The sequence below is a fragment of the Cupressus sempervirens genome, chromosome 9 (genome assembly GCF_028749045.1).
Source record: "Cupressus sempervirens isolate cs-2001-9-10 chromosome 9, ASM2874904v1, whole genome shotgun sequence".
In the NCBI taxonomy this organism is placed as follows: Eukaryota; Viridiplantae; Streptophyta; class Pinopsida; order Cupressales; family Cupressaceae; genus Cupressus; species Cupressus sempervirens.
The window spans coordinates 51,476,971-51,492,118 of NC_143126.1; the positions used below are offsets into that span (position 1 = coordinate 51,476,971).

At 33.8% G+C, this 15,148-nt stretch overlaps 1 pseudogene; it reads left to right on the forward strand.

The window, feature by feature from the left end:
- The first annotated feature begins 12,493 nt into the window (after positions 1-12,493).
- Positions 12,494-14,240, forward strand: LOC149537569 (phospholipase A1-Igamma2, chloroplastic pseudogene; annotated as a pseudogene).
- Positions 14,241-15,148: the final 908 nt, after the last annotated feature.

Below are 15,148 nucleotides of genomic sequence, written 5' to 3' on the forward strand. Positions count from 1 at the left end.
ACAACATTGATAAAATGGTGAAGAACTTCTAGTTTGAGATTAAACTATGTTATAGGATACCTCCCTCTATGGTAGAGAAGTACAAGGAAGAGATATGCTTCATGGTGGAGACAAACAACACCTACATGGAAGCAATAATTCCCAAGGTTAAATTTCTAGAGCCTATGGGATATGAGATGAGCACTAAGCTCATAGAAGGATATGTACAGATTATACTGCAATTAAAGAAGGATAATGACTACCCTAGATGAGGTAATTGTGAAGAAAAGACAAGAATAGTTCATTCAGAACTATACAACAAGAAAAGCAAGAAAAAGGTTGAAAAAGAGATAGATTTCATTATCAAGGAATCAGGCATGACAAGAGAAGAATTTCATGAGATTAAAGGTATTGCGCTAGAGATGATGGCCAATGGATAGAATGAAGTGTTCACAACAACTACCATTTTAGTTGTCGGACCTTCAAAGGGTGTGACAATAGCACAACCATGTGTGCAAGCCCCATTTCTAGCATATACAATAATTGCACTAGTGCAACTAGTCAGATCAAGGAGTGATCAACATACAAGACAGCTTATGGTTGAATCATTTTTTGTGCAAAGGAAATTAGAGATATTGGTGAAGGCGAAGAGTGAACCTACACTAGCAATCAAGGAAAGCGTTAAGCAAACCACTAGCAGACCTAGAAAGAGAAGAAAAACAATACAATTCAGTGATTCTAAGGAATCAGGGAATGAAACTATAGATAGACTAGTAGTCCAAAATGCACAAGAAGGAAGAACAACAGTTGGAAATAAAGCATGGAAGCTAAAGGTAGAACTAATGATAATATTTTTTTATAGTTGAATACATATTATGATTTTTATAGTAATATGGATAGAAAGAAATTAGAAAATGCTATTATAAGAAACATGATTTTGATAAACAAAAGTTTTTGGAATATATAGAATAAGATACCAGAGGATATGTATAATAGGCTTGTAAATAGGAAAATGAGAATATCAGAGGAAGATATGAATATGAAGATCACAATGATACATAAACCATGTGATGTTGATTCGAAAGAGAAATTAGATAGAATTTTGAAGGGCATTGAGTCCTTATTGAGGAATAAAATAAGAGAAATTCTTCTAATGGGAAGAAACTACGAATATGTTAGGAAAGAAACCAAGGATGAAATTGTAAAGTATATGACTATAGTGTCTAAGGTGAGTGCATAGTCTAAATCTAAGAGCCTAGCATATGTACAAGTACATACACCTTCTAGGGAAGAGGAATAAGTAGAGGAAATGCATTAGACACCCTTACCATCTCACATTGTTCTGGGCATTGAATCCATGCAAGTGGATAGTATACCCATAACTATGGATACAAAGGAGAATCCTTTTGCAGCATTTGGCCAATCCATTGTAGAGGGAATAAAGAAGGAAATGATACAAAGAGAAAAGATAGAGAAGAAATGAAAGAAGTGGAAGAAAAGAAGAAAGTAGAAGAGGAAAAGAAAAAGCGAGCAAAAGAAATGAAGAAAAGAAAAGAACATAAAAAGAGAGAAGAAAAGATAAGAAGAAAGCTAAGGAGGAAGCTAGAAAATAAGAAAAAAGGTTAGTTGAAGAAAATAAGAAGGTTGAGGAAGAGAAGAAGACTGTATAACTGAAAGTAGTTCCACTCTTTCCTATAGTAGCTCCAGTTACAACAACATTAGCAACCACTCCATTAGTGTAGTAGTAGTAACATTAGATAATGATTAGAAAGGATTGTTACAAAATTTATTTAAGTTTTTTGAGGAGAAAAAATCAATAAATTCTTTGGAGGAGACATTAACTAAAGTCTTGGACATAATGCAGAAGATAGTTACTACAACTGTAGCTCTTCTAGACTAGCAATCAAAGGTCATGGAGTTGGTCAAAACCTTTGATAAGGAATTCACAACTTTAGTAGAAGTAGCTTCAATGCAAGCTCAGGTAAAACATGATTCGACACTATTTAACATAGTGTGCACCAATTTGTGAAATGATCTAAAGGCACCTGATGGAAACATCAAGGGATTTAGAAAGCATATTGATGAAGGGAAAAGATTGTATGGACAATGTGTGCAGTCATACAAGTAACTTATAGAATTTGAGAGTAAGATAAAAGGTAAGTGAAATTGAAACACTTTTTGTCAAGTTACAACTCCTAGAATCCAAAATGGAAGACTACGGAGCAGAAGTGGAGAAGATACATGATATGATAAGAAACTTGGAATTTGATAAATAGAAAGTAGGAAGGAGGTTCTCTAGTCTTAGAGAAATTTTATCATCAAAAGTTAGCATTTTATAGAGCCAACTTGAGGAATGTCTCATAGCAAAAGCTTCTAATGACAAGTTTTCCTACATTGACTTGAGAGTAGTTGAAGTGGCATCCTATGCACTTTGTGCACCAATTAGTATCTCAAAGATAGTGTAGGAGAACTAGAAGAAAGAGATAGAAAGACTAAAGGTTTTTTATGCAAATTGTTTCTCTAGATTAATAGGTTGATCAACAACAGATCCAAATTTTTGTATACAAAATTTTCCACCTTTTCCATTGATGTCAAAGGTGGAGTATTATGTAGAGAAGGAAAATTGTATCGATGTATATGTATATGTGCGAGGCACCTTATATATGTATCAATGTAAAGGAGTGATAAGGAATGTAATGATTCATCAAAATATGAATAAAATTGTTATGTTTTGAAGGCAATTTTTGTAGGTACTTTTATTTAGTTTTCGTTATGTATGACATCATTTTGGGACTTAGCCAATTTTCCCAAATGTTACCATCAATCCTAAAGGGGGATATTGTTGGTAATATTGGTAGATAGATTTTTTGATGGTTGTCATTTATGACAATATACATTCAAATCTTCTTTTATGCATTTTGAGTTAGAAAACTGTCAACATGTTAGACATTTTGCAACAACACAGTGAATAGGTGTTCAGTATATAGATGAATCATTGTGAGTAAGCTCATCCATAGTTGAGGGAAGGTTTATCACAGTACTATGATGATGTTATATTTCTTTGGCCCCTTAAAATATTCCATCACTGCCTTAGGTTCAAAGCATTGCAGTCATTCTAGATACAAACTTACACCTCCAATCATTAGTTGTTCCCACACCTACAGTTTGTCCCTCCAATCATCACAATTGCTAGGTTCCTATCTATTTGGATTGCCCCTAATTATTCTACCAGTACACTTCTACGTTCAAAAATTAGATGACTTTGTAAATTTTCATAGTAAAGGAGGAGAATAAATAAAAAAACCTAGAAAATGTGTTTGTGATCACTTCTCTTAATCCTCTATGTTCACCACATTAAATTATGATGACTATTGTACAAACTTAATGTATACTTTATACTTGTATATATTTTCCAAGAAGCAACATATCTTTTCCTTACGTATATTTCCTTTTCAAAAATAATCTTTTATCAGTTAAGAATGAAGCTTGTCTCCCACAAAAATTTAGAGTACATCCAAAGATCGTGATGAAGGTTTATTCTTTAGGTGCCCCGTCTTCGATCCCACCTAGGGTTATCATGATACATGATGTAAGATCTTGTTATATGAACAAAATTGGAAAGATATGTGATTTTGAAATGAGAAATGCTTATCAGAGGTTGTGTGAAAATGAAAGGTTGAAAGATAAGTACAAACATATTGCTAAGAATGGGTTGATTCATGCCCTAAACATTCCAAGGGGTTTCAAGGTGGAGTAGATCAAAATCATTTTGAGAAAAATCCATGATATGAAACTATAGTTGTAAGATGGACCAGTGTAGATTGCCAAAATATCAATCATCATGTCATGAGTTATCTTATTGTAAAAATTGGTGAAAATGATTTATTGCTAAGCAAAACTTGCAATTGAGGAAAACACTTTGGCCAAAGGGAACAAGAGGGGAATGACAATATTGACTATCAAGGATGTAGAGATTGTTTTTTCTATAAGAGTCATTAAACAACTCTTTTATCAGTCTAGCTGTGTTGATAGTTTACCCTATATTGTTGTTGATTTAGCATGGAAGATTATCAAGAAAGATCACACTTATAACTCTATACATCTCTAGCTAAAAGAATTAGTTGAGAACTTGGGCAATATAAGGAAAGAAAAGAATAATTCATGTAAGTTTGGTTGTTTGATTGTTTGTATTTTCTTCTATGTTCATAATTCATTTCCTACCATTAGTAATGTTGTTTGCGATAGGATGAAACTTTGGAACTACAATTGAAATAATTATTATGTTGTCATTAATGTCAAATCTTATTGGCAAAAAATTTCTATCTAAGTTAAGTGAAATGTCAAGATGATTGATGAAGAGGATTTGAGAAGAAGAGATAACAAAATGACCTATAGGAAAGGTCGAGTTATGAGAAACTACAATGGGAACTTGATTAGTTTGACCTTGATAAGATAATGCAATTGTTTAATCATAACCTAAGTGGACAAGATACTTGTATTGAAGCCTAGAATAAATGATCAAAGAGAGACCAAATGCATATCATAGCCTTGACCATGAAAAAGATTAGAAGATTAAGAAGCTCAAAGTATATGCCAAGTGATGCTAGACTTGACCAAGTCACAATATAAGCTGAGCATAATATAATATTGACCGAGCATCAGTATTGACTGACTATCAAAAAGTATGCTAAATAAAATAGTTAGTATTGATCAAGTAATTTAGTGATGCTCGAGTGTTAGAAGAAAGTGTTGGTCGAGTGTTAGCATTTAATATTCTATGAAGAAATCTTGATTGCTAGCAGACATAATTAAATTCTTCGAATATGTAAAATGTGTTGAAGAGGAGGAGGGATGACCTATAGCATTAAATTTAGGGGAAACTATGTTTGAGGATTTCTAGGCATGGATTCAAAGAAAACTTTGGAGAAGTTCTAGAAGAGAAAGAAGGAAATGAAAATGTAAGAGGATTTGATGAATTTGATGAAACCCTGAGATCTACTATAATGTTTTTTTTTTTAAAATTAGAATTACCTATTTAAGGGGACATAAGAGTAATGTAATAAAGAGGTTGATAGGTGGATATTTATTGATCTTAATGATTGGAAAATGTAAGAATGAGGCTAAGAAGAGTTATGAAGAGGTGATGTGTGATCACTTGAAAGGTTGCCAATTAGATCAGAGATAACGATGATAATCCAAGTCAGTCTGTAAATTAGTATATGAGTTATATTGTAATATATATTTGCAAAGTGAGCTATATTTATCAGATCAACCTACTATTACTTTCTAACCATTGTATCAATATTAAAATAATTTAACCAAGGTTAACCTAACATCTATTTGTAAATCCTTTAATCAAGGTGTCTTTCTTATGGAATGATATAAAGCCCTCTGACTATGACACCGCTAATAGGGTGGTTAAATCATTTAACAAGGTCATACTTAACAATTTATTTTGTAACCTTTAACAAGGTTGGATCCTCATAGATCTCACTTTAGAAGAATGATTTTTTTTTTCATGTTATTGGTGTTTTTTCTTAAATTGGGTTTCCATTTTAAATCTTGGTGTTATACTAGTCTTGATAATAGTTGATACATTTTACCATTAATTTTTTACATTCTACAGATTTTGTTACTACTAGGACAACAGACTACAAGTTTTATGTTGCTGCTTATTTTCTATAGACATTGAGCTACTTAATGATTAGATTTGAAGTGTTTAAAGTGATTAAAAGTTGATTTGTTACATCTAGACTCAAGGATAACTAATTCACTCCTCTCCCCCCTCTAAGTTATTCTAAATCATTCTAATAATTGGTATGATAGCTTGTGGTTCTTGTAGAGAAAAGGTTGAAGGTACTTGAAGCTAAAGGTCAAGATGTACAAAAAGGGCATACCAAGGCTAAACAAGGAGAACCTCCATGCATGTCATAGTTTGATGAAGTTGCATTTGACAAAAATTAGAGGAGGAGTAATGCACTATGTGTGGTACATCAACAGTCAGAAGTCATAGCTTTTGACTTGGATGTAAGTTTTGGCTAAAATTTTATAGGCAATTACATGAGAAGGAGTTATTTGGATTGTCAATGGAGCTCAACTCAATAGGTGGCCATCTTGGACATTTTTTTAGGAGCCTAAAATATCATCTTGGCCTCTGAAATTGGATTTTTGTGTTTTTTTGTATTTTTTTAGAAAGTTTCTTTTGGAATAAATCTAAAATCATATTCTTGATTTCGTAGATTAGTTGGAAATTCATCTTTCCTTTGTTGGGGGGTTTTCTTGAGAAAAATTGGGATTTTTAGGATGGGATTTGAAAATAAGCAAAAATGGAAGAATCTATTTTCCTAAAAAAATCTACCAAATATGTTTATTTTTGAAATTTTAAAAATTAATTATTTTCTTTCATTGTAGAGGTAGAGTAGAGTTGGAGAAGTTTAATGAAGAATCTAGTATTTTGAAAATTTGTGTTGTGTTAATTTTTTTGAGTTATTATTTTGAAGGGTTTGGGCTACATCATTTTGTATCAAAGTAGGAAGATGGTTGGGAGAGGAAGAGAAAGAGGAAGAGGAGGTGTCACCCCAAAGCAAAGATTTATGTTGGATATGCAAAGATAGATTCAATGCCTGGACAAGAGAATGGATAATCAAGGAATACTAGTAGCACAAGGAGAGGATGAATCAAATGGAGAGGGAAATCAAAGAGGTGCTAATCAACATGAAGAAAATGAAGAAGAACATTTGGAAGAGTTGAGATATGGAGATATAGTGCTTTGGGCTTTAGAAGCAAAAAAATGAGGGATCAAGATGGAAGTTTCAGACTAGGCTAGTAGTCTTAAGCAAGAAGAGTTGATAGACTCGCTAAATGAGATGGGTAAATTTCTTGAATGGAAGCCTATGGCCAAGGAAAAGAAGATGAATTTTGCATGAAAAAAATTAAAGGGACGTGCAATGATATGGTGGAATCATCTCCAGAAGAAGAAAACCAAAAACCAAAAGGAAAAGATCAAAACATGGAGTAAGATGGAGAAAAAGATTCATGAAAAGTTCTTACCCTTGGATTACTCACAAAATTTGTTTTGTAAGTTCTAGAATTTGAAGCAAAATTTGGGTTCTACACAAGTACACAAATGAGTTCTATAAGTTACCTATGATATAGAGCATAAAGAAAATGATGAGAAGGTGGCTGCTAGATACATGAATAGCCTTAAATTCTTTATCCAAGATGAACTGAGTATGCATCATGTTAATAGTATGGAGGTAGCCTACCAATTAGCTCTAAGGGATGAAGAAAAGTACAATTAATAGTACAATTAGAGTAATAGAGGAGGAAAAAGGGGTCTCATAACACCATTTCGTGGAGGTTCTAATTATAGCCGAAGAGAGTCCTCCCAAGGATTCAAAAGAAATACAAATTATAGACAAGATCCTACAAAATAGGAAAGTGGAACGAGATTTTCATAAGGACGAGGTTTTCATAGTAGAAGAGGATGGGAAAACCAACGGAAGCCCCTTACCTATTTTAGATGTGGAAAATAAGGGCATAGAGCCTTTGAATACTCAAATTATAGCATGGAAAAAATAAATCAAGGAAGACAGCCTAGAGTGAATTTGGTTCAGCCAGAAGAGGATGAGAAAGAAATTTCACCAGATGTGGGAGAATCCCTCATGATGAAGACTTCAATGGTCATTCCTAAAAAAGATGAAGTTCATGTAAAGAACTCTAACAACTCATGGCTTTGAACCAACATTCTTAGAACTAGATGCACTTCTGGTGGAAAGGTATGTCATGTTATTGTTGATGGGGTTAGTTTTGAGAATATGGTATTAGTTGAATCCAACAAAACAAGTAGAGTTGAATAAACAAGTGATAGAATTGATGCAAAAGGGAATGGGAAGGGAAAGTATGAGTCCATATGTAGTACCCTCATTGTTGAATCAAAAGAAGGATGGCACATGGAGGATATGCACTGATAACAGAGAAATGAATAAGATTACCACTAAGTACTAGTTTCTTATGTCTTAGATAGAGGACATTATGGATGAATTAGTACGGGCTAAGTACTTTAGCAAGATTGATATTTGAAGTGGCTACCACCAAATTTGCATTTGAGAGGGAGATGAATGGAAGACAGTATTTAAGATAAGAGATGGTTTATATGAATGGATTGTTATGCCTTTTGGGCTTTCAAATGCACCTAGCACATCTATGTGGTTGATGAATATGTTGTTGCAACCTTACATTGGTAACTTCTTTGTAGTTTACTATGATGATATTCTTATCTATAGTAGAAGAAAGGAAGAACACTTACAACACCTAGGGATCATCTTGAGTGTCTTATGGAAGGAGAAGCTCTTTGCAAACATGAAGAAGTGTAGACTCATGCAAACTAGTTTGATCTTTCTAGGCTTTGCCATTTCACAAGATGGTGTTTAAATGGACCCAGAAAAGGTAAGTGCAATCCTTGAATGGCCCAGTCCTTCTAGTATAACATGTGTGCAAATTTTCATGGGTTGGAAACTTTCTACCAATTTTTTTTCCAAAATCTTAGCAGTATAGTAGCACCCATAATAGAATTTACTAGAGGGAGGGAGCTCACATGGAAAAAAATTGTTGAAGAGAGTTTTAAATTCTTGAAGTAAAAGGAAACTGAAGCTCCTATATTGACACTTCCAAATTTTGGCAAAGTTTTTAAACTAGAGTTTCATACTTGACATGTTGGGATAGGCATTGTTCTTAGCCAAGAAGGTAAACATGTGGCCTTATTTAGTGAGAAATTGAATTAAGTAAGGAAAAATTATTCTACCTACGATCTAGAGTTTTATGCAATTGTTCAAGCATTAAAAAATTGGAGGCACTATCTGGTCCCACATGAGTTTGTGCTATTTACTGATCATATTGCTTTGAAATATCTCAATGCACAAAAAAAGTTGAAGAATAGACATACCAAGTGGGTATCTTTCTTATAGGGATATACCATTGTCTTGAAACATAAGTCTAGAAAACAAAATCAAGTTGCTAATGCCTTGAGCAAGACCACTACACTATTAATTACAATGGAAACTGAGGTCACTGGTTTTGATGCTATTAAGACATTGTGTGAAACTAATGATGATTTCTAGGAAATTGTAGAATAGATAAAGGCTTCAGCTTCTAGTCAGTTGGATCATGTGAAAGGTGACTATTTTATGTAGGATGGTTACCTCTTTAAGGGTAAACAACTATGTATACTAGGCAAATCCATGCGCGAAAATATTATTAGGGAATTCCGTAGTCGTGGACTAGTTGGACACTTTGGAAAGGAAAAAATAATAAAATTAGTTGAAGATAAGTATTATTGGCCCAAGATAAAGAGAGACATCACTAAATATGTGGCAAGGTGTAGAAACTATCAAGTGGCTAAAGGACATTCACAGAATACAGGATTTTACATCTCTTAACCAGTACCCACCTTACCATGGATTGAATTGAGTATCGATTTTGTATTGGGTCTCTCACACACTCTATGAGGTAATGATTCTATTTTTGTGTTTGTTGATTGATTTTCAAAAATGGTCCACTTTATTTCTTGTATAAAGACCAACAATGCAACTAGAGTAGTAGAACTATTCTTCTCAAAAGTTGTTTTTTTACATGGCCTTCCAAAGACCATTACCTCTGATAGAGATACTAAGTTCTTGATCCATTTTTGGAGGACTCTCTAAAGAAAATTAGGAACAAAATTATAGGTTAGTAGTGCCTATCATCCCCAAACTGATGGACAAACAGATGTAGTCAATCAAAGTTTGGGAAATTCGTTACATTGCACTATGGGGGAGAAGCCTAAACAATGGCACTTGGCACTACCCAAGCAAAATTTGCCTCTAATAGTTTTGTTAACACATCCACCTTAAAATCTCCATTTCAAATTGTCTATGGTCAAAACCCACAAAGTGTTCTAGATCTTGTGTCACTTCCCTTGAGAGACAAAATTAGTGATGATGGAGTTGCCTTTGCCGAACACCTTAGCTAGCTCTGGCAAGATGTCAAACAAAAGTTAGAGGATAGTAATACGAGTTACAAGATTGTTGCAGATGCTACTTGGAGACAAAAAATAATTTCTGTTGGTGACTAAGTGGTGATGGCTCTTCTCCTTCCACACTGCATTCTCATTTTGATTCTCCCTCTTGTTGCTGCTGATTTGCCAGTGCTTTTATTAAACTTAAAGAGCAAAATGCTTCATGAATGAACCAAAAGCCCCATTGGCTCTTTTGGAGTTTCAAGAGGTGGAAATTCTATCTCTGATACTACTCATTACGTAGGTTAATTACATCATAACAAAAAGATGAGTCTAAGTGCCTCCCTTAATGTGTGTAACTGTTTCTTTAAACCTCATCAATTATTATTTATGAGAAAAAGTAAACTAGGTTTACCAAGTTTATGTGGCACTAATTATAACAAAGAAAATGGCATGTCTAAGAATGGGTTGTGACAAGAAGCAAGAATACAATCAAGCAATGTTGAAGATTGTATCAGCCCTAAGCTATACTGAGTTCAATGACATAAAAGAGTGGGCTACTGCCAAGAAAATGTGGGATGTACACTACAAACTATCTTTGGAGAAGACAAAAATGTTTTAAGTGAAAAATATTATATATTACAATCAAATTATCGAGTCAATAATTTACTCAATAATATATTAATTATATAATAAAATCTAAAAATAAAAATTTGAAGAAAAATAATTTTAAATTCAAACTAAATGTGATAATAAGTTCAATTCTCATGAACTACTTACTTCTTACTTCTCCTTGAAAAAATTAGGAGAGCAACTGCAAAATCATTGAAAAAATACTATGCATAACCACTTTTTATATTAAATTAAAATGCATTTAAAAATATATCAATTTAAATTATAAAAAATAATTTGAATCATTTTGTTTACAACCAGAAAATCACATACCATTGGTTCCAATGAAATCTATACAGACAAATTTACTACGGTGTTACTAAAATATACTGACAAATTCACTACGGTGCTAACAACTTACTAAAATTTGATCAATACAGTGAAATATCTGTAAAAAATCGAAGTTAAAAATACCTTGAAAAATAATTATAGGGCATAAGCTTGGCTGATATTGCCACAATTAATATGGTCATGAATGAGCAGCCATACTAATTTCAACGATAATTCAATCAGCGTGGTTTGACAAACTCGAGACAATTTGCAAAAGGAATGCCTACCGACCTTATTCACCAAACTCGTCTGATGAAAGTTAGGTTGGAATGTGAGTGACGTGAATATGAATGACGTGAATCAGGGCATCGAAAAATTATTAATGAGAGCAGGACATATTTTTCATGATAAATTATGAACCCACAATGTTTTAGATAATACTTTCCACAAACTAAACGACGTGCACGACAGGTCAATATTGACAACCATAGGAGAAATTGAAGGTCGTTGGTAATTGGAACTCATTATTTATTAACCTAATAATGTTACTTTTCTTTACAGCCAGCTATTTATTAGTTTTAAAATAGATTCAAAATACAGTTTCAAATTATTTAGATAAGTGTTTCTGAATTCTGATAATAGAAATCTATTTTATTGATGAGAGCATACAGTCAGAAATCTTAAACAATAGATGCATTTGTTGTTTTAGTATATAATTTAATTGTAGATACATGATTTGAGATACCTTATATAAAGAGATTCTTAAAAATTGTCATTTGAAAGAGTTGTCTTATATCTTATTGAAAATGTCCCAATGACACTGCATTACAACCACCTCAAAACTTTTTAATATTTATGCACCAATGTTTTTAGAGTCAATAAAAAATTGTCACTACTTATGCACAATGTTTCATAATCATTCTAAAATTTTGACTATAAGAAGTAAACATAGATAGCTATTGGCACATCATATATTTATTAATACAGTTTTAGTTATTATTATTTTTAATTTGAAAATTAGAAGGTTAGGTGAGGAGAGATAATGATAAATGGTACATAGCCCATAGTTGGTATTCTTACCTTGAATTTTATATATCTTGAATATTTTTAAATAATTTCATTTATATATTCAAATTTATCACTTGCTAATATTTATTAAAAACTACATAATATGCAAACTCATTGCAACGAACTCATTAGAATATAAAATTATTTTAGCTTTTGTTAAGACTCTTATGTTTATTTTTTAATGGGTAGGAAATTGTTTTAAGATGAAAGACCTATTAAGTCAAAATAATATGAATATAATTTGAAGAACATCTAAGATAAAATAAAAGAAACCCTCTTGTTATGATTATATAAAGTGAATTAGGGTTCAAACCAACATAAACAAGAACTGACAAGCTCATAAAGATACGAGAAGTCAATTCAAAAGGCTTTTCAATAGAACTACAATCAAAGGGACCAAAGAAAAAGCGAAGAAACCTAAAAATACCAAGCATTAAAAAGCAAGTCAGAGTCAAAGGAACACCTTAAAATATAATCGAATTCTTCAAATCATCACATCCCATTCTCTATTTGTATGCACTGCGATGCAACATTTTGAAGGAAAGAACGTCACAGAGGAGAAGATATTGTTTATACTCTTCTGCAGAGCTGCGAGTGTTAACAAGCATCGAGAGGATGGCACTATCTCGATTAGTCGTGGGTAACTGGAAGGAAGCCAATGAAAAAACAACCCCCCAATTCAAGGTTTCTGATATGTGGGAAGAAATCCAGGGTGCGAAGAATTGGAATGGCCTGCTGGATCCCATTAACCCAATTCTTAAAGCGGAGATACTCAGATACGGTGATTTTGCACAGCAATGCTATGATTCATTTGACAACACACCATCTTCAACATACTATGGGAATTCTAAGCGTAGCAAAAGCTCCCTCGCCCAGAGACTGAGTTTGCTGAATTGTGGGCATGGATATGAAGTTACCAAATACATATACGCCAACACGAGTCTTTTGGACTCCATTTTTGGCGAGGAATCAAGCGGAGGCGTTGCCTGGATTGGTTATATTGCGGTTTGCACTGACCCAGATGAGATAAAGAGACTAGGGAGACGTGACATAGTTGTTTCATGGAGAGGCACCCAAACTGCCTTCGAATGGATGCAAAATCTCAGAGACGTACTGGTTCCTGTTATGGCATCAAAAGCTACAACTTGCTCCAGCATCGAGACCATTTCAAATCCTGATGTCAGAATAGAGAAGGGTTTTCTAAGTTGCTATACTTCTACCGACGAGGACTCTGTTAGATGCACGCTCAGTGCAAGAGGAATGGTAATGGGTGAGATAACCAGATTAGTAAAGGAATACACAGAGAAAGGAGAAGTATTGAGCATAACATTTACTGGACACAGCTTGGGAGCTGCACTGGCAACACTGAGCGCATACGATATAAAGGAAACCATGGTGAATAAATACGGTTGGACTTCTATTCCCGTAACAGTGTTTTCCTTCGCATCTCCTCGCGTAGGGAACCTCTCATTTTCCCAACATATGGAAGAAATTAGTGTCAAAGTGCTGCGTGTGGTAAACCACAGAGATCTCGTTCCGAAAATTCCTGGGGTTTTCTTCAACGAGAATCTCGGATGGCTGACAAGGATTCTGCACTGGCTTCCATGGGCGTATGTTCATGTGGGAGTTGAGATTAGTTTAGACAGTAGTCGCTCGCCTTTCCTGAAGACAACGCATAATCCTGCAAGCTTTCATAACTTGGAGGTTTATCTGCACGCACTTGATGGTTTTCAAGGAAATCACAAGTTGCCCTTTAAGTCATCTGGAAGAGATCCAGCTCTAGTTAACAAATACTCTGATTTATTGATTGAAAGCCTCCAAATCCCTCATAGCTGGTGGGTAATGAGAAATAAAGAAGTGGTGAGACGCATAGATGGTAAGGTTGTCTATTCTCCAACAACTCCAACACCTGTTCCTCTTCCGCAGATTCCCCTCTAATCTATTCGTTTCAATTTCATTGTTGTTTTGGTTTTCCGGCACAGAGAATCCCACCGTGCTTTCATTGTTAATAACTCATAATTTTATGAGGGTAATGTTAGTTTTGATGATGCTTGCTTGTCTCTTGCTTGTGTGGAGGTTTCTTTATATTTGTAGGTTACAGATTTTCTGAAACTGGGGCTTATATATTTTAAAGCTTGAAAAGCAGATTGAATGTACAGTTTCAGATTTTATGATTCCTCAATCGGGCAGTGATTCCTCAATCGGCCTTGAGTTAGTCTGCATAGAGTTAATGAAACGTGTTCAATGATTTCGACCTTACATTTGTCAGAGTTGATTAAGTATAACTATTAATAGTGGATATAATAGTTTGTAGCTTTTAATGTTTTTTTGGTGTGTGTTGCGCCCAAAAATGAGGACTGCGCTTAAGCTTCCGGAAATCCCATGTTTTGGGACATTTTTATTTATTTTTCCTATAAACAACTTGTGTATGAAGGCGTATGTAGGCGTGAAGCAAAGCAAATGTCACTCTGCTCAGAAAGACTTGACATAATAACGCAACTTGTGTATGAAGGCGTATGTAGGCGTGAAGTAAAGCAAATGTCACTCTGCTCAGAAAGACTTGACATAATAACGCAACTTGTGTATGAAGGCGTATGTAGGCGTGAAGTAAAGCAAATGTCAATCTGCTCAGAAAGACTTGACCTAATAATGCAACGTTTGAAATTGCTTCTGTGTACAGCTGTATTTGTCAAGGATTTGCACCAGCTACACTTCATTAAAGTATTTTATCTATCTGTTATTATTTTTTCCCTTTTCTTCTTTATTTGATAAATCAATGTGGCTGTAGATATAATAAATCGGTTAGTAGCTATCTAACAAACTAAAACTTAAAATGATATAAAATTAGTTAAGGAAAAAATATTAAGTATTTCTTTTAGTAAGATATGGAAAATATCTGTATTTAGTGTAATCTAGTGCACTTGGAACTTTTAGGTATTAAATTGGATTTTGTCATTTTTTTAGAGTAGGTGAGTGAAGATCTTAAAGCTAAGATTTTTTGCTTTCCGGTATTCATTGATCTCTCTCTACGCATTGCACAAAGTGGCAAAAAATTGGTCATTTCAAAATGTTTGTCTTATACCTGCTATGTTCGTGCATCAATGGTCATTCAATCCAAAAACATCAACACTTTTGGTTAAATGTCATGCACAAAATAGTCAGTCA